Source organism: Macaca nemestrina, chromosome 4 (assembly GCF_043159975.1).
Source record: "Macaca nemestrina isolate mMacNem1 chromosome 4, mMacNem.hap1, whole genome shotgun sequence".
NCBI lineage: Eukaryota > Metazoa > Chordata > Mammalia > Primates > Cercopithecidae > Macaca > Macaca nemestrina.
In genome coordinates this window covers 87,079,728-87,099,002 of record NC_092128.1, presented here as the reverse complement: position 1 = coordinate 87,099,002, position 19,275 = coordinate 87,079,728, and the positions used below count along the sequence as shown (strand labels likewise).

The window sequence follows — 19,275 nt, the reverse complement described above, 5'->3', positions numbered from 1 at the left end:
CACTGATTATCTGATGGGTCAGTGCTTGGTTTGAAATGTGTTTATGAATTCAGCAAAAGCAAAAAGTTTGCTGCTTTCAGAATAGGTCTACATTAGTAGATGAATTAGTAGAAGTGGAGGTGAGTGGGAGGCAGGGAATGACAAGAAATAAGGCTGCACCATCCTTAGCAGGAATTGTGGTCTAGACATTTCCTTAAAAAAGGATGAGGACAGGGCGAGTACTCAATATCTGTAGTATAGTCAACTGTAAAACATCACAAGTACATTATCTCATTTGATGTTCCAAGTATGGGAGCAAAAGTGGATAAATTTAGTCAAAGATGGCAAACTCCATGTTTTGGGTACTGTCACTATTGAGATAATTCTGATTTCATCTCATTATTATCAGTGCCTTTTATAGTTATGTTGTTTTGTCATGAGCAGATAATGAAGTTAGTGATGTAAAGAGTGTAGTTCTAGGCCTTGTTGATAGTAATGCACAATTTATTTCCCTCCATCTGTGCTAGAGGTGCCTTCAAGGTGGCAAGAGCCAAGGTAGTTATTTGAATGCAGTGTCTTGTTGCCGAGGTCTAACTGCATCAAAGACCAGTGCCCAAAGTCAGGTGTGAGGGACCAGAGGAGTTGGTGTTTGCCAATAGCCTTCTCAGCTGGCCTATGTTAGAATTAACAGAATGTTTAGAGAAACAGGAAACTGGTCTATTAGGCTATGTGTTTACCCATTTTTTGTAGCTGTTGAAAACAAATGATCTCAACTTCTTGATGCTGAGGAGGTTTGTTTTCTAGTGTCATCAGACAATCCCGACCTATAACCTTTAAATAATGGCTCACCAGTCTGCAGCTGTCTGTGATATGGAGTACATTTTGAATAGGGGACCACATCTTAGCTCTCTGCCAGTGAAGGAGGGACATGAAGGCCTTAGTCCATTCCCCCTCAGGAAGGCTTTTGTGTGTATGTGTGCGATAACACATTTTTTAGTATGTATCCTATCCGCTTGGTCAACTGATCTAAAGACAAATAAGAGGTGTTTCACTTTGTGGTCATGATCCAGCTCACAAGATAGAACATTGCCAGTGCATGGACATCTTCTCTGCTTCCTCCTATTTGCATCCATGTTACTGATTGTGTTCCCTTCCTTCCTATTTGCTGTCCTTAATTTTCTGTTAATTTCCTTGCTTTCCTCTACAGTTTTACCACATGTGTAGGTGTTTTCAAAGCTGCCTAGTTTTGAATGTATTTATGAATAGAATAATGCTGGTAATATATTTGTGTGATGTGCTTTTTTTTTGCACAATGTTTGATATTCATTTCTATTGTATTTATTCTGTAGCTTTTTACTTTTGTTGATTGCATTAATGTACTATGAATTGTTCATTTTATTTTCTCATTTTTGGCTAATCTGAAACAACTTCTTAAGCAACTATAGCAGTTTGCTCTTGTTACACAAATGGTATGTAATAAAATACACAAAAAGATAGGAGCTGACTGACAAATTATGTTCATGCCTCTGTGGATTAACTGAGGTTCTGCTGATTTGGAGTGAACTTGATGAATGGACTTGGCAGGATGCCTCTGCTATGGTTTGTTTTCATCCTTCTTTGACCAGCAGATTATCCAACCATGTTCTTCTCATGTAGATGGCAGAGGTACAAGAGTAGAAACATACAAGGCCTCTTAGAGCCTAGATTTGCAACTGGTATACTGTCACTTCTGCCTCATTCTATTGACTAAGGCCAATCATATGACCAAACTTAAAATCAAGGGGTGGGGAAATATATTTTACCCCTTAGTAGGGAAAAATGTAAAATTACATGGCAAAGGGCATAGATATGGGCAAGTGTTTAGAGTTAGGTCATATCCTTTTGACATTAAATATGCTGAATAATATCCCAGGACCTCTTAAATTCTCATCTAGTCCCACCATCATGCTCAGCGGCTCTTTATCTGGAGACTTGTGAATTAAAAATGAAGTTTTCTGTTTCATATGGTTTGGCTGTGTCCCCACCCAAAAAGCTCATCTTGAGTTGTAATCTCCGTAATCTCCATGTGTCAAGGTTGGTACCAGGTGGAAGTAATCAGATCACAGGGTCAGTTCCCCCGTGCTGTTCTCATGATAGTGAGTGAGTCTCATGAGATATGATGGTTTTATAAGCGTCTGGCATTTCCCCAGCTTGCTCTCATTTTCTCTCCTGCCACTCTGTGAAGAGGTGCCTTCTGCCATAATTGTAAGTTTCCTGAGGCCTCCCCAGCGATGTGGAACTGTGAGTCAATTAAATGTCTTTTCTTTGTAAATTACCAAGTCTCGGGTATTTCTTCATAGCAGCATGGGAACGGACTGATACATTGTTCACTGTATACCTAATATATAGTTGTGGAACTTATATGGAATAATCACATTAATTACTCCCCCTCACATTCACTAAATACTCCCTTACCTCCCTGGGATAAGAAGAGGAAGCAAATACCAATCACTAGTCTGTAGACATTTTGAAATCCTGCTCAACAAGTGCTGTCAGGTTTCCTTACCCTGAGAGTAGTGACTATTCCTTAGTTAAGTCGCAATTCTCTGCTTCCTAGAATTGGCCTCCAGGGCCCTGGATTTCATCTACACCCTCAGGATTTTCTTCTTTTGAGAATTGTTTTTGGGGGAGATGGGAGATTAGAGTTCTGTTTTTCTAGGCTGTCACGTTCTGGGCTCAAATTCCTTTTAAATTTGTTTACGAACTAGCCAGTTCTTAGGCCTTCTCATTTGTGTGGTACCTTAACATATTCACCTTAAAGATGCCAGTTGATGCTTTCAGCCTTCTTTCTGAAAGCTATCTTGCCCAAGTTAGTACATTGATTAAATTATCTTCTAAGTCACAGGCCACTACATAACAAGGGTTTCCCTCCCACTTTTGTTTCTTTGCCCCTGGTGCCAACTTCCAAAGCCAATATCTCATATACTAGGTTTTGGTATTTTGTGTTCATTTTTCAGGGGTAATATATTAGTTTCCTAGGGCTATTGTAAAAATATTTCATAATTGAGTGACTTAAAATCAGGAATGTATTATCTCACTTTTTGGAGGCTAAAAGTCCAAAATTGAGGTGTCATCGGGGCACTAGGCTCTTTCTGGCTCCAGAGCAGAATGTTTTTGTCTCTTTTAGTTTCTTCCATTGGCCAGCAATGCTTTGTTTTTTCTTTTACAGTGTCTTTTATTTCATTTGCTTGTATGGTTTTTCCTAAGCTTCACCATCTTTCTCAAGACTTAGTATATTGCCTGGCAAATTTTCCATAAATATTTGCTTTGGAAAAGGATAGATGTTCCTCAGTTTTCCAATTAGTCTTTTTCATGTTTCTCCAATACATACTAGGCATATATTTTTAACTGCCTATGAATACTTTTTGTGGTTATCCTATGGGTAACTTAAATCTGATTGATTCCTCCAACTCACCAACAGACTTACTCTTTCTGCTGCATCATCCAACTTCAGTAATGATGTAGCCAGTCCTGTTGCTAATAAAACAATTTCTGGATCTGGGCCCTCCCTTCCCTATATTTCTTGGACTTATTTCAGATTCTTATAACCTGTTAGTAAGATTATGGCCAACAGCGTTGTAACAGTTCTCCTTGCATGAATATAAACCACACCTTTCCTTTGGGGTTGAATCGTGATAATTTTAATTTTTTTTCCTAAGTTATTTACATTGGGGTTAGGTACATTACATGTGATATATCTATTCAATGTTGTCATATAAGGTTAATAATTTGTGTGTTAGGGAAGTATTTTAATTTCTCCTTTTATTGTCTAACTCTTGATGAGTTTATCAAAAGTTATAATTATAGACTAAAACATTTTAGGAGATTCTTAGTTTTTAATAGTTTGATATGAAGGTCAATAGAAATGTCTAAAAAGGCAGTTATAGAGTTACTGATAAAATTGTTTCCTGTGTTACTTATTTCCACCAATTATTTGTACTCTGAAAAAAAATTAGGCAGTATTTGATAGATATGGGTGGTGTTGCCTCTAAGTTTGTAATGGATTTTTGGTTAGGTGGGGCTAGAAAATTTTGAATAAACTGATAAGCTTATTGTTTTCCCCATTGATAGGCATTTGAAAACTTCTCATGAATATAATTCATTTAACTAATTTTACTCAAAGAAGAAATCTTATCCTTGGCCAGATCATTCATACTGGAACAGTAATGGTTGTAGTTATATTATGAGCCTCATATGGACTTAGTCTGAAGTTGTTTATTTACTCATAAAATGACTGATATAAGAACAAAGCTGCTTGGATAACTGTCTCTCATGAAATCCCAAAATACATTGCATAATTCAAACAATGTAAATATATGCAAAATGCTTAAGTTTGAGTTTTAGGTGATAAATTGAATGCAGGTGTTCATTGTTTACCTAATTGTAAGATTGTCTATTTTGTTTCTACTTGAAACATTGTGAGCATGGAGCTATAACTGCAGAGTGAGAAACCTGTGCATGCATGCCTTTGATTTAGTTTTACTCTAATGTATATATTGTTCTTGGTTGGGCAAACTTCCCGGGCTGCCTAGCAGAAATAATACTGTGAATGATGTTAAGGCTGGGAGGATATGTAATCAGATTATGCGTAGCCATGGACCATTATGTGGTTACCATAAAACAATGGTTTCTAACTTTTTTTTGTTATAAAACCTCTGAAAGTTGTAGAATCCCTTCTCAGAAAAATAATCACATTATATATACAATATTTTTTCAGAAGTTTTCCAGTTCCTCTGAGTCATATACATTTACCTCATGTTAATAACCCTGCCATATTCTCATACATTGTTTATGGAAATATAAATTGAAACCACTTTTATAGAAGACAATTTGGAATATTTATCTAATTAGAATGCATGTTATCTTGTTTCTCTCCTGTTCCTGGGTAAAGATAGCAAACTGAGCAGTTACCTAATTTGGCTCATGACTCAAACCTCATTAAAGCTATGAAGTTGAATCCCCGAATAGACCAATAGCAGGCTCTGAAATTGAGGCAATAATTAATAGCCTACCAACCAAAAAAAGTCCACGACCAGACAAATTCACAGCGAATTCTACCAGAGGTACAAGGAGGAGTTGGTACCTTTCCTTCTGATACTATTCCAATCAATAGAAAAAGAGGGAATCCTCCCTAACTCATTTTACGAGGCCAACATCATCCTGATACCAAAGCCTGACAGAGATACAACAAAAAATGAGAATTTTAGACCAATGTCCCTGATGAACATCGATGCAAAAATCTTCAATAAAATGCTGGCAAACCGAATCCAGCAGCACATCAAAAAGCTTATCCACCGTGATCAAGTGGGCTTCATCCCTGGGATGCAAGGCTAGTTCAACATACGCAAATCAATAAACGTAATCCAGCATATAAACAGAACCAAAGACAAAAACCACATGATTGTCTCAATAGATACAGAAAAGGCCTTTGACAAAATTCAACAGCCCTTCATGCTAAAAACTCAATAAATTTGGTATTGATGGAATGTATCTCAAAATAATAAGAGCTATTTATGACAAACCCACAGCCAATATCATACTGAATGGGCAAAAACTGGAAAAATTCCCTTTGAAAACTGGCACAAGATGGGGATGCCCTGTCTCACCACTCCTATTCAACATAGTGTTGGAAGTTCTGGCTATGGCAATCAGGCAAGAGAAAGAAATACAGGGTATTCAGTTAGGAAAAGAAGTCAAATTGTCCCTGTTTCCGGATGACATGATTGTATATTTAGAAAACCTCATCGTCTCAGCCCAAAATCTCCTTAAGCTGATAGGCGACTTCAGCAAAGTCTCAGGATACAAAATCAATGTGCAAAAATCACAAACATTCTTATACACCAGTAACAGACAAACAGAGAGCCAAATCATGAATGAACTCCCATTCACAATAGCTTCAAAGAGAATAAAATACCTAGGAATCCAACTTGCAAGGGATGTAAAGGACCTCTTTGAGGAGAACTACAAACCACTGCTCAGTGAAATCAAAGAGGACACAAACAAATGGAAGAACATACCATGCTCATGGATAGGAATAATCAATATCATGAAAATGGCCATACTGCCCAAGGTAATTTATAGATTCAATGCCATCCCGATTAAGCTACCAATGACTTTCTTCACAGAGTTGGAAAAAACTGCTTTAAAGTTCATATGGAACCAAAAAAGAGCCCGCATTGCCAAGACAATCCTAAGCCAAAAGAACAAAGCTAGAGGCATCACGAACCTTACTTCAAACTATACTGCAAGGCTACAGTAACCAAAACAGCATGGTACTGGTACCAAAACAGAGATATAGACCAATGGAACAGAACAGAGCCCTCAGAAATAATACCACACATCTACAGCCATCTGATCTTTGACAAACCTGACAAAAACAAGAAATGGGGAAAGGATTCCCTATTTAATAAATAGTGCTGGGAAAATTGGCTAGCCATAACTAGAAAGCTGAAACTAGATCCTTTCCTTACTCCTTATACAAAAATTAATTCAAGATGGATTAGAGACTTAAATGTTAGACCTAATACCATAAAAACCCTAGAAGAAAACCTAGGTAATACCATTTAGGACATAGGCATGGGCAAGGACTTCATGTCTAAAACACCAAAAGTAATGACAACAAAAGCCAAAATAGACAAATGGGATCCAATTAAACTAAAGAGCTTCTGCACAGCAAAATAAACTATCATCAGAGTGAACAGGCAACCTACAGAACGGGGGAAAGTTTTTGCAATCTACTCATCTGACAAAGGGCTAATATCCAGAACCTGTAAAGAACTCAATCAAATTTACAAGAAAAAAGCAAACAACCCCATCAAAAAGTGGGCAAAGGATATGAACAGACATTTCTCAAAAGAAGACATTCATACAGCCAACAGACACATGAAAAAATGCTCATCATCACTGGCCATCAGAGAAATGCAAATCAAAACCACAATGAGATACCGTCTCACACCAGTTGGAATGGCAATCATTAAAAAATCAGGAAACAACAAGTGCTGGAGAGGATGTGGAGAAATAGGAATACTTTTGCACCATTGGTGGGACTGTAAAGTGGTTCAACCATTGTGGAAAACAGTGTGGTGATTCGTCAAGTATCTAGAACTAGAGATACCATTTGACCCAGCCATCCCATTACTGGGGATATACCCAAAACATTATAAGTCATGCTGCTATAAAGACACAAGCACACATATGTTTATTGCAGCACTATTCACAATAGCAAAGACTTGGAATCAACCCAAATGTCCAGCAGTGACAGACTGGATTAAGAAAATGTGGCACATATATACCATGGAATACTATGCAGCCATAAAAAAGGATGAGTTTGTGTCCTTTGTAGGGACATGGATGCAGCTGGAAACCATCATTCTCAGCAAACTATCATAAAACACAAAACCAAATACCACATGTTCTCACTGACAGGTGGGAATTGAACCATGAGATCAGTTGGACACAGAAAGGGGAGCATCACACACTGGGGCCTATTGTGGGGAGGGGGTAGGGGGGAGGGATAGCATTAGGAGATATACCTAATGTAAATGATGAGTTAATGGGTGCAGCACACCAACATGGCACATCTATACATATGTAACAAACCTGTACGTTGTGCACATGTACCCTAGAACTTAAAGTATAATAATAATTTTAAAAAGCTACTAGAAAGCGATTAAAAATTACAAATTCTCAAAAGAATAGGAGAGGTGACAATGACACATGGAGAATAGCTGGAAAACAAGTGAATTAGTACTAACAGATTCAGCTTGGAGAAGGCCAAATTACAAGCAAATGGTTGGGGGAAGCTAGGAATTAAAACTGTCTGCTGTAGAATTCTCAAAGTCCAGGACCTAGCAGCACCAGGTACCTCTAGAATGGAATGAGGGGGACAAAATAAGGAGGGTTGGCTGAAAGCTGTTTAAGCAGTCTGATCTCTAAATCTCCTTTCCACCCTAGCAGAGACAGGTGGTGATGAAGTGCTCTGTCTATACTGGGAGAACATAGGATGCTGTAGAAGGACTGAGTGTGTTGCCAGAAACAGTGACTAACAACCATATGCTTACTGACTGCCAAATAGGAAAGTCCATGGCTGCTTCTCCCACTCAGCCAGCTGTTATCTTGGTGGCTTGGCTTTTTTTTTCCAGGCTGGAGACTGGAAGAATTTTCTTTGGGCAGTCTGTCCAGTGCAGGAAGAGAGACCTAAAAATACTAACCTCAGAGGTACCCATAAACACCTTAACCCAATCACTCTACAGAAAGGTATTGGAGGATTTCTTCCAACCCTCCAAAATGAGAGTTCCAAAATGAGTCAATCAAGGAAGCAGATTGCATGGGATACAGAAGCTGGGGGATCCATGATGGGAGAGAGATGAAGACTCTTTCCAAGACGACGATGTAGGGAGTTCTTAGGATGATGGCTGAATGACTGGCAGAGAAGACAAGAAGTCTGTTGGATAAGGTCAGAGGACGTTAGGGTGACCTTTTCAGGAATATAAAATTGGTGCAGTGCCTTGTGTCTGAGCATCTTGAGAGTAGATTTCAATGAATAGCTAAGTGTTTGGCATTGAATGAGTCATAAGCATACATAAAACCACATAAAACAAAAGATAAGCTATAATTCCAGGTAAACAGAGTTGTATAGGAAATGAATTTTAATAATATGTGACTCAGCTATGAGTAGTGTTTACATAGCCACTGATTTAAACACTCAATACTGATTTAACCAAAATTATGATATTTAAAGGAGGGGGAATGGGAAGTGTTAGTGTATATTGAGGTGAAGTTTGGAAGAAGGACAAAATTCTTCTGTAGATCATAGCCAAGACAGAAAAGTCGAGAGACATCATCATAAGAATGTAATTTAGAGATATGGAATGAAAGGTAAATTATAGTCTCAATTGTTCAGTCTTCAGCAATAGTATTCTACTTTTGTGTCCTTGCAATGGCCTCCTGGTGAATTAAGTTTGTTTTCCTTCTCCTTGATTTGGTTGCCTGACTTGCTTTCGAAATGAGATTTTTACCAGATGTGATTGATATAGGTGGAGGGCCAAAATTGTGATTGTGCTGTTGGACTTGCCCTGTTTTGCTACTTTTATTGCCTTAAGGAAGGCATACTGTGGTTGGTTGCTGCCCCTCCGGTCTGAGCTGCAGAGTAAACACAAGGAGCAGAGCTGTCACAGCCCTGCAGCTTGGAACAGTTACCTCAGCCATATCACAACTATGTGAGTGAGAAGTGAAAGTTTATTGCTGCATGCCACTGAGTTTTTTTTTTGTGCATATTTGTTACTCAGCAAAAATTGACTGTTACATATGGAGAAACATATTAGAATAGTTAAATGAACAATGATTGTCCCAGGACAAAATGGAGTGAAGGGAGTGGGGTGGACTTTTTTTCATAACTGACCTTGTAGAGATATTTGGGTCTTAAACCATGTGCCTGTGTGACTGATAAAAGCATAAGCCAAAGGTTAAGATAATAAAACAGATTACATGATATTGTGGTTAGGGTTTGTAAAGAAGATCTAACGGATGGACAAGGAAGTTGGGGTGCTACTAATAAAATTATTCATGCCATTAACCATAGTCTCCTTGTTGATAAGAGTAGTCTAAGAAAATAGGTTTTCTAACCAAGAGCAATTGAAGGTTTCATGGGGTTGGACACCTCAGTGAGGTAGAAGGCCTCAGTTAGGAGTAAGGAAGAGAGATGATGGATGGAACTTCCAGTTAGAGACTGTGTTGACAATGAAAATTCCAGAGGAGCCATGAGAGAAGTAAAGCCAATTTTCCAGGTTGATTACAGAAACCAGTTGGTCAAGTGAAGATAAGGGTGAAATCACAGTGTTAGAATGATTATTATCAAAAAGACTAGAGAAAGAACAAGTGTTGGTTAGGATGTGGACAAAAGAGGACTTTGAGTCTCTGTTGATGGGGATATAAATTAGTATAGCCATTAAAGCAAGCAATGAGGAGGTTCCTCAAACAATTGAAAATAGAACTAGCATATAATCTAGCAATTTCACTTATGGATATGTCCCAAGGAAATGAAATAAGCGCCTCACTCCCATATTCATTGAAACGTCACTGATGCATTGTTCACAGTAGTCGAGATATGGAAAAAAACCGTGTCCATTGATGAATAGATAGAATGTGATCACATGTGCACCCACTGGAATGGTACTTAGCCTCAAAAGAAGGAAATCCCACTATTTTTAACAACATGAATGAATCTGCCCTTTTCCTAAATGGACATTAGGTATAAGAAAAAGCAGAAGGAGAAGATGGTGCGTATTGTCAGAGCAACCCTCAATCTCCCTGCAGAGAAAGTAGAACGCCTCTACACAACCATTAGATGTTGTTGATTAGCATCTGGGAACTTTTAAACCTCAATTTTTAGGGTTAACCATTTACATCTATAACCAGTAATTATTTAGATTTTATGAAGAACTTGTCATAAACTAGATACTATGCCAGGTACATCAGATGTGCTGTTAGGTTTGTTTTTTATAATAACTTTTATCTTCCATTCCCCAATGTGGAAGAAGCTGAGAGACAGATTGAATAGCTTGTCCAGAGTCTGACAACTTGTTACATGGCAACACCATGGTTGGAACCCAAGTCTTATTTGACTTATGTGTCTATGCTCTTAATCAATTGGTAATGGTGCCTCATATTCATGAGAACGCATGTACACTTTTATTAAGCAAATCCTATTTAAGGACATGTTATGAGTTGTAATGTACAGTTTGTACATTCGTTTAAATTACTATTAGAAAAAACTAAGCTGATTGGCTTGTGAGAAAACGAATACCCTGTGTTTATCATGATGGTAGCCAGATCTAAAATTTTATAATATAGCAATAATACATAGGTATTATTTTTACAATGGGTGTTTAGATTTTTAAATAACTTAATATTTTTCTATTAGAGATGGTGTCTCACTCTGCATTGCCCAGGTTGGAGTGCAGAGGTGTGATTGTGGTTCACTGCAGCCTCGGACTCCTGGGCTCAAGCAGTTCACCTGGCTCAGCCTTCTGAGTAGCTTGGACTATAGGCACACACCCCAACACATGACTAATATTTTACCTTTTTTGTAGAAAGTCACTTTGTTTCCCAGGCTAGTCTTGAACTCCTGGCCTCAAGTGCTGATCCCACCTTAGCCTCTCAAAGTGCTGGGATTACAGACATGAAACACCACATCTGGCCAGTTGTGTAAATTTTAAATGATCTGTAACTTAAATATCACCAGAACATGAGACTGATTTGTTGGAAATATTAAATATATATGTTCAGAAACAAAACAACAACTCTTATTTATAAGCATGTTTTTCAGGAATATAACATGTTTTACTACACAGGACATATAACTTAAACATTACATAACAGGACAATAACTTTTGGGCAAGAACTAATAAAAGAATAGTATATACATGACAAAGGGTACAAAAATAAAGTCTTCATGCCAACCCTATCCTCTTCTGTCTCCCAGAGATAACCCATTTCTTCTGAGAGCTTTTGTTCATTCTTAACTTTTTCTACCTGGTTTCTCATTCTGCCGCCTGCACAGCAATCATCTTGAGGTTTTTCTTCACCACTGTCCTAGCAATTCCCTTTGTTGCTCTTCTATATAGGATATCTGTATCCCATATCATTTTCTCATTTTTTTCTCTCCCAGTTTTATAGAGGACTATATCCTACTATAGTTTCCTGAAAAAGAGTGCATGGGGAACTTCTGGTTTCTTGCCTGGTATGTAGGGAACTTAGGAGTTGTTATTCCATCTTACAAGTAAAATATTGAACAACCAAAAAATAAACTTTTCATATCTTTCAGAGGGGTGAGGTCACAGGGCAAATTGCTGTCCCCGAAACTGGAGAGACAGGTGACTACAGAGAATCACAATTTACCAGAACAGTAATCTCCTTGGGGAATAGTGACAAGGTAGGAAAACCTAAATTACAATTGAAGAATTGCTAGAGACTCAGTATAGACAAGTGTGAGTTAGCTTCAGGAGGACCCAGTCAAAGGGGAGCCCCCACAGTCTTATGAGTTTTACTTCCAGGAGCTTGACCAGGTTCTTAAAATGGGTACTGGAGAAGAATCTTATTGTGCTTCCTATGGAGGAAGGGAAACAACCATTGTGAAAAATGCTAGAGCATTCTGTTATTAACGAGGAGGCCCACCCTCAAAAATTGTTTTATAAGGGTCTAAACTATTACCTCTACCTAACTCCAGCCTTCCCACTCAACTCCATCCCACTCTAGTCATCCTCTGGGGAGAGGGGGAGAACTGAGAAAGTGAAAGCACAGGTCCGATTTACCTTAGTTTCTTTTACCCAGTAATCATGTCCAGCTATCAAGGAAAATTTATGAAGTGTAACAAATAGTGAGCATAAGAACCAGACCCAGATATGGCAACATTGAAATTACCAAACTGGGAATTTAAAACAACTATGATTAATACGCTAAGGGCTCTAATGATTAAAGTAGATAGCAACAAGAACAGATGTAGGCAGTGTAAGCAGAGAGATGGAAATGGAAAGAACCAAAAAGAAATGCTGGAGATCAGAAACACTATCATAAAAATGAAGAATGCCTTTGATGCCTTATCAGTAGACTAGACACGAATGAGGAAAGACTATCTAAACTTGAGTGTATATCTTCACAGAAATTTGCAAAACTGAAAAGCAAATAGAAAAAGATGGAAAAAAATAACAGAATATCCAAGAATCATGGGCAACTATAAAATACATAACACACATATAATGAGCACACCAGAAGAAGGAAGGAATGGAAGCAATATTTGAAGTAACAATGACTGGAAATTTCTCCAAATCAATGTTAGAAACCAAACCAAAGATCCAGAAACCTTCAGGAATACCACACTGTATAAATTCCAAGTAAACTACACTTAGGCATATTATAGTCAAACTACACAAAAGCAAAAAATAAGAAAAATATACTGAAAAGATAAACACCTTACCCATAGAATTACATCTGACTTCTCTTCAGTAGCCATGCAGGCAAGAAGAAAATAAAATATTTTTAAAATGTTTGCATGAGGAAACCTACCACCCTAGAATTCTGTTCCCTGCAAAATTATTTTTTCAAAAGTAAAGAAGGAATGGACTTTCACAGACAAACAAAAATGGAATTTTTTTGGCCAGTAGACCTGCCTTGTAAAACATGTTCAAAATCTTCAGAAATTTATGTAGGTCAGAAACATGGATATACATAAAGGAAAAACTTCAGTTGAGGAGGCAGTGAAGGTAAAATTTATTTTCCTGTGTCTAACAGGTAAGTTTGTTCAAAACAATAATAGCAACAATGTATCCGATTGTGTGCTTACATAGTGAAATGAATGACAATGACATAAGGGATGGGAGGAAGTAATTAGGATTATTTTGTAAGACACTTGCCCCATTCACCAAGTGGCACACCATTATTGGAAAGCGGTCACAGATTAGTTGTAAAAGTATATTGCAAAATCTAGGACATTTACTAAAGGGGCATTACATAATGATAGAAGGGTCACTCTTCCAACGACATAAAACAATGCTTAATGTGTACTCATCTAACAACAGACCATCCTTATATGTGAGGCAAAAACTAATAGAATTGCAAGAAGAGAAAGGTAAATGGACAGATCCACAGGTAGAATCTTGGTTAAAGACATACTTGACCCCAATGACACTATCAATCAACTAAGTAATATTACTTCATTCACAAACAGCAGATTACACATTATTCTCATGCTCATGTGGAACATTCAACAAGATAGACCACTTTTTGGGCCATAAAACACACCTTAACAAAGTTAAAAGAACAGGAATAACACAAGCCCTATTCTCAGACTTCAGTGAAATTAAACTAGAAATCAATAACAAAGGTACCTGGAAAATCCAAAAATACTCGGAGACTAAACAACACACTCTTAAATAACACATGTGAAAAAGAAATCTTAGAACAATATTTCAAACTAAATAAAATGGAATGCACCAAAATTTTGGAATGCAGCAAGAACAGTGCTTAAAGGAAAAATGATAGCATTGAATGCATATGTTAAAAAAGAAAGACCTAAAATCAATCATGTAGGCTTCTATTTTAGGAAACTAGAATGAAGAAGAGCAGATTAAGCAGAAGAAAGCAAATAAAAATTGGAGCAGAAATAGATGAAATTGATAATAGGAAGTCAGTAGAGAAAAATCTACCAGACCAAAATCTGGTTCTTTGACAAGATAAAATAGATCAGCCAAGCTAAGAAAGAATACACAAATTAACATCAGAAATGAAAGTATGGACATTACTACAGATCCCATGAACTTTAAAAGGATAATAAAGGAATATAATGAACAACTCTGTGCCTAAAAACTTAGTAACTTAGGTGAAATGGACCAGTTCATTGAAGGACACAGTAGCCCAAAATCATATAGGAAGAATTAGGAAATCTTAAGGCAGCATCTGTTAAATAAATAGAGTCAATAATTAACAACCTAATATATAAAGTACTAGACTTAGGTGGGTTCACTGGTAATTTCTACCAAACTTTTAAGAAAGAAATTATACCAACTCTCTACAGTTTCTCCAGAAGATAGAAGCAAAGGGAATACTTCCTTAACTCATTCTGTGATACCAGAGTTACCCTAATTCAATAAACCGTACAAAAAAGATGTTACAAGGAAACTATGGTCAATCTCTCTCATCAATGTAGAGATGTCATGGTCCTCATCAAAATATCACCAAGCTGAATTCAACAATGTACAAAAGCAAAACCCCACAACTGACTGGGATTCATCTTGGATACACACAAGACTGGTTCAAAATTCAAAATCTAATGTATTTCTTCACATCAACATGCAGAAAGAGAAAAATCACATGATCATATTAATGGATACAGAAAAAGCATTCGACATAATACAACACTCGTTTATGATACATTTCCGAAAATGAGAAATAGAGATCTTTCTTGATTTAAAAAAAATACCCACAGAACACCTGCAGCTAACATTATTAATGGTGAGAAAATCAAGAGCTTTCCTGGTAATATCAAGAACAAGGCAAGCATGTGCCTTCTCAGTGCTCTTTTTCAACACTGTCCTGGAATTTCTATTTAATAAAAGAAGGAAATGAACTAAGTATTGTGATTGGGAAGGAAGAAATCATTTTTCACAGATGACATGATTGTCTGTGTGGGAAATCTGAAAGCATTGACAGAAGTTATGGAATTAGTGGACAGTAATAGAAAAGTTGCAGGCTATGAGGCTAATAGAAGCCCAAAAGTTGCAGGCTATGAGGCTAATAAAAGCCCATTGCTTTTGTTTGTACCAACATGAACATGTGTAGTTTGAAAATAGACATAGATTACTCTTTACATTAGCAACCCCCAAAATGATACTTGGGCATAAATCTAACAAAATGTTCAAAACCTTTTTGAGGAAAACTGCAAAACTCTGAAAGACTTCAAAGAACTACTTAAATGGAGATGTGTCCCATGTTTGTGAATAGGAAGACTCAAAGTTATCAAGATATAAATTCTCCCCATTGTGATCTACAAATTTGATGCAATCCCAATCAAAATGTCAGCAAGTTATTTTGGAGTATTGACAAACTTATTCTAAAGTTTATCTGAAGAGGAACAAGACCTAACATAGCTAACACAATATTGAAAGCAAAGAATAAAGTTGGAGGACTTACATTACCTGACTTTAAGAGTTACTATAAAGCTGCAGAAACTGGCTGTGTGGTGTTGGCTTAAAGAATAGATAAATGATTCAATGGAATGAAATAAAGACACTAGAAATAGAATCACATAAATGTAATCAATTGGTCTTTGGCAGAAAAACAAAGGCAATACAATATAACAAAGATTTGCTGCCTTTTCAACCAAATGTTGTTGGAACAACTAGACAACCACATGCCAAAAATAAATCTAGGGACACACTTTCAACCTGCCGCAACCATTAATTCAAAATGGATCAGACCTAAATGTAAAACTTAAAATGCAAATGTGAAGTGACAGTCACTTTAAAAGACAGTTTGGCAGCATCTTACAAAACATACTCTTTACCATAAGACCCAAATGAGTTATGTCCACATTAAAACCCTGCACGTGAATGTTTATAGCAACTTTAGTCATAATTGCCAAAACTGGAACCAACATAAATAGCTTAGGTGAGGGGATAAACAAAGTATGGTACATCAAGATGATGAAATATTATTCACTCCTAAAAAGAAATTAGCTATAAAATCACCAAAAGGGAATTTAAATGCATATTTTGGTGTGAAAGAATCCAATGTAAAACAGCTAAATATTCTATGATTGCAACTATGTATTTCTGGAAAAGACAAACTATGGAGGCATTAAAAGGATGAGTGGTTGCACGGGGTTGGGGGCAGGAGTTATGTATAGATGGTACACAGAGAAATTTCACTATAGTGAAACTCCTCTATGATAACTACAGTGATGGATGTATATCATTGTACACTTGTGAAAACTCATAGAATTTATAATACCATGCATGGGTCATAATGTAAATTATGGGCTTTGAATGATAATGAGTGTCAATGTAGTTTTTATTGATGCTGATACACATACCACTGTGTTTACAAGGTTTCAATAGTGGGAGAGGTCATGTGTATGTGGGGGCTTGAGGGTATATGGAAATCTTTACCTTTTGCTCCATTTTGCTATGAATCTAATATTTAAAGTCTTAAAAAGTGTAGGAAAGAAAACGATGCATGGGTAATAAAATTCCTTTGATACTTTGAATGTGAGGAAAAGTTCATATTCTGCCCTCAAACTTGATAACTCTCCTGGGAGTAGAATTCTGTGTTTAAAATCATTACCCCAAGAATTGTGAATAATTTGCCTCTTTGTTCTAAGTTTTATTGTTTCTATGAAGTCCCAACACATCTGTATTACAGCTTGTTTGTAAGATAATTTTTCGTTAAGTGGGTTTGGCATACTTTCACCTCACCCGTTAGCTTCCACACTCTATAATTTCTCTTAATCTGGAAATTCAATGTTTTTAATCTTTGGAATATCTTGAATTATTTAGTTGTTTTTGTCTTTTTCTGTTTTTCCTGAAATTTTAATATTTTTATTTAGATATTTGACTTTGTCGATGAGTCATACGACTCTTTCCTTTTCCACCTTTTTAAATGTTACTCTGTCACTTGATTTCAAATTCTTTATCTTCCTAGATCTATTAATAGTTTTTTAAAAATTGCAGTTTTGAAATTCTCGGGTGCTTTATTTTTGCCATTTTGGTCTTTCATGTTACAGTCTTTCCTTGGATGACAGTTTAATACGGGTTTTCTGCTCATGTTTAACTGGGGACTGGTTAGACTTGGTGAGTTTTCTACTTGGGGTGTGTTGGCTGTGCATTTCTCTGTAACATAACTTGATTGGACTTGCTTTTTGGGGGATCTCTGATAAGTGTCCTTAGGGCTTTTGCCTTGGCAGAAGGCTGTTAGACACTATTTTGGGGGGGGCAAGTTTGGGGAGGCAGATGGTTTTCAGTGTATGTTTGCGTGTGTGTTTCTCATGTGATCAATGATATCATTATAACTATAATCCTCCCCATAGTGAATCACAAATGTCAAAACATTTTGTGCAATACCCTCTCTCATTCATTAACTTTCTTGTCTAAAATAATCTTGCTAGTTGCTTTGTATTTGTTCCACCTGTTCTTTTTCTCACTTTTCTGTTGGCCTTTGGATTAATTTACTGTGTTTTATGATTTCATTTTACCAACACTAATGATTTTTTTAAACTGAAATTTTATTTAGCAATTGACTTGAGATTAGAATATACATCTGATGACAGTCTCCTTCAAATAATAATAGTTATGGGCACCCAATAGGAGATCACAAGAGAGGAGCCTGCATGTGTTTGTGAACTCCTTTTGTGACTGTGGGTCCCAGAGGTTTTATATTCTTTCAGTAGCTTCCGTTTGCTCTTTACCAATTTTTGAAGTTTTTAGCTTTCTTCTTCTTACCTGACTGCATGGCACCCAATGTCTCTTCCTCTTGTGCTCTGACTTACGTGCGCTGGTAATCGCATCTTCTCTCCCTTCAGGGTGGGGAGACATGTCTTTCTTAGGTTTAAGGCTCCTAGGTTGTCCTGTGACTTCAGCTCTGAAGGGTTGAAGAAAAGATTATACTTTTATAGTTTATTTGCATTTTCTTTTGTTCAGATATGAGCACTACTTTTTGCAATTTTCTGTATCCTAGACAAAAGTAGAAACCCAGGCTGGGTGCAGTGGCTCACTCCTGTAATCCCAGCACTTTGGGAGGCCTAGGCAGGAGGAGTGTTTGAACCCAGGAATTTGAGACCAACCTGTGTAACATAATAAGATCTTCTATCTAGAAAAAATAAAAAATTATTAGCCAGGCATGGTAACATGAACTTGTGTACTCAGCTTCTTGGGAGGCTGAAGTAGGAGGATTGCTTGAGGCCAGGAGATAAAGGCTGCAGTGAGCTGTGTTCATACCACTCCACTCTAGCCTGGGTGACAGAGTGAGACCCTGTCTCAAAAAAAAAGTCATCAATATTCTTGATTAAAATGTTTAGACTTTAATTTTTTACTAAGTATACTTTTTTCTTTTTTTTGAGAAGGAATTTTGCTCTTGTCACCCAGGAGTGCAATGGTGCGATCTCTGCTCAGTGCAACCTCTGCCTCCTCTATTCAGGCAATTATTCTGCCTCAGCCTCCCGAGTAACTTGAATTGCCTGCATCTGCCGCCACACCCGGCTAATTTTTGTAGTTTTAGTAGAGACGGGGTTTCACCATGTTGGCCAGCCTGGTCTCGAACTCCTGACTTTAGGTGATCCACCTGCCTCGGTCTCCCAAAGTGCTGGGATTACAGGCGTGAGCCATCGTGCCCGGCCAAGCATACATTTTTTGAACTGACTGCTAAGAAAGGTTTTCTTGCAAAAAATATGAAAATCTCATTTGTAATATTAGCCTATTTAATAACAAATTCAGACTAGTCTAAGATTGTCCAGCCTCCATTTTCTGTATATATTTCAAATGTACTTAACCTATAATTGTCCATGTTTCCCTTTGACACTGGTGACTGGAATCCTAAAGGCTTCATGCAATTTGCAGGCTTTTACACTCTTGGCTAGGACAGTGCCTGGTGGCACTGTGGGTGGGAACACAGCATCAAGTATGTTTCATACCACTACCTGAGATAGGAAGTACCTGTTTCTATGGACTCCTCTCAATATGGCACGTGTGAGTAGTTTTGAGGCAATCCAGG

The 19,275-nt window shown here is 37.2% G+C and overlaps 1 protein-coding gene and 1 long non-coding RNA gene across 7 annotated transcripts in view; one reads left to right on the top strand and one right to left on the bottom strand.

Annotated features, from left to right (window-relative positions):
- CRPPA (CDP-L-ribitol pyrophosphorylase A) overlaps positions 1–19,275 on the top strand; it is a 333,853-nt gene that overhangs the window by 87,515 nt on the left and 227,063 nt on the right. The gene's annotated exons all lie outside the window — the stretch shown is intronic.
- LOC105475618 (uncharacterized) overlaps positions 18,058–19,275 on the bottom strand; it is a 45,539-nt gene continuing 44,321 nt past the window's right edge. The window contains exon 4 of the long non-coding RNA XR_011622198.1: positions 18,058–18,147. This is a non-coding gene — a long non-coding RNA (uncharacterized lncRNA). The remainder of the gene's footprint in view (positions 18,148–19,275) is intronic.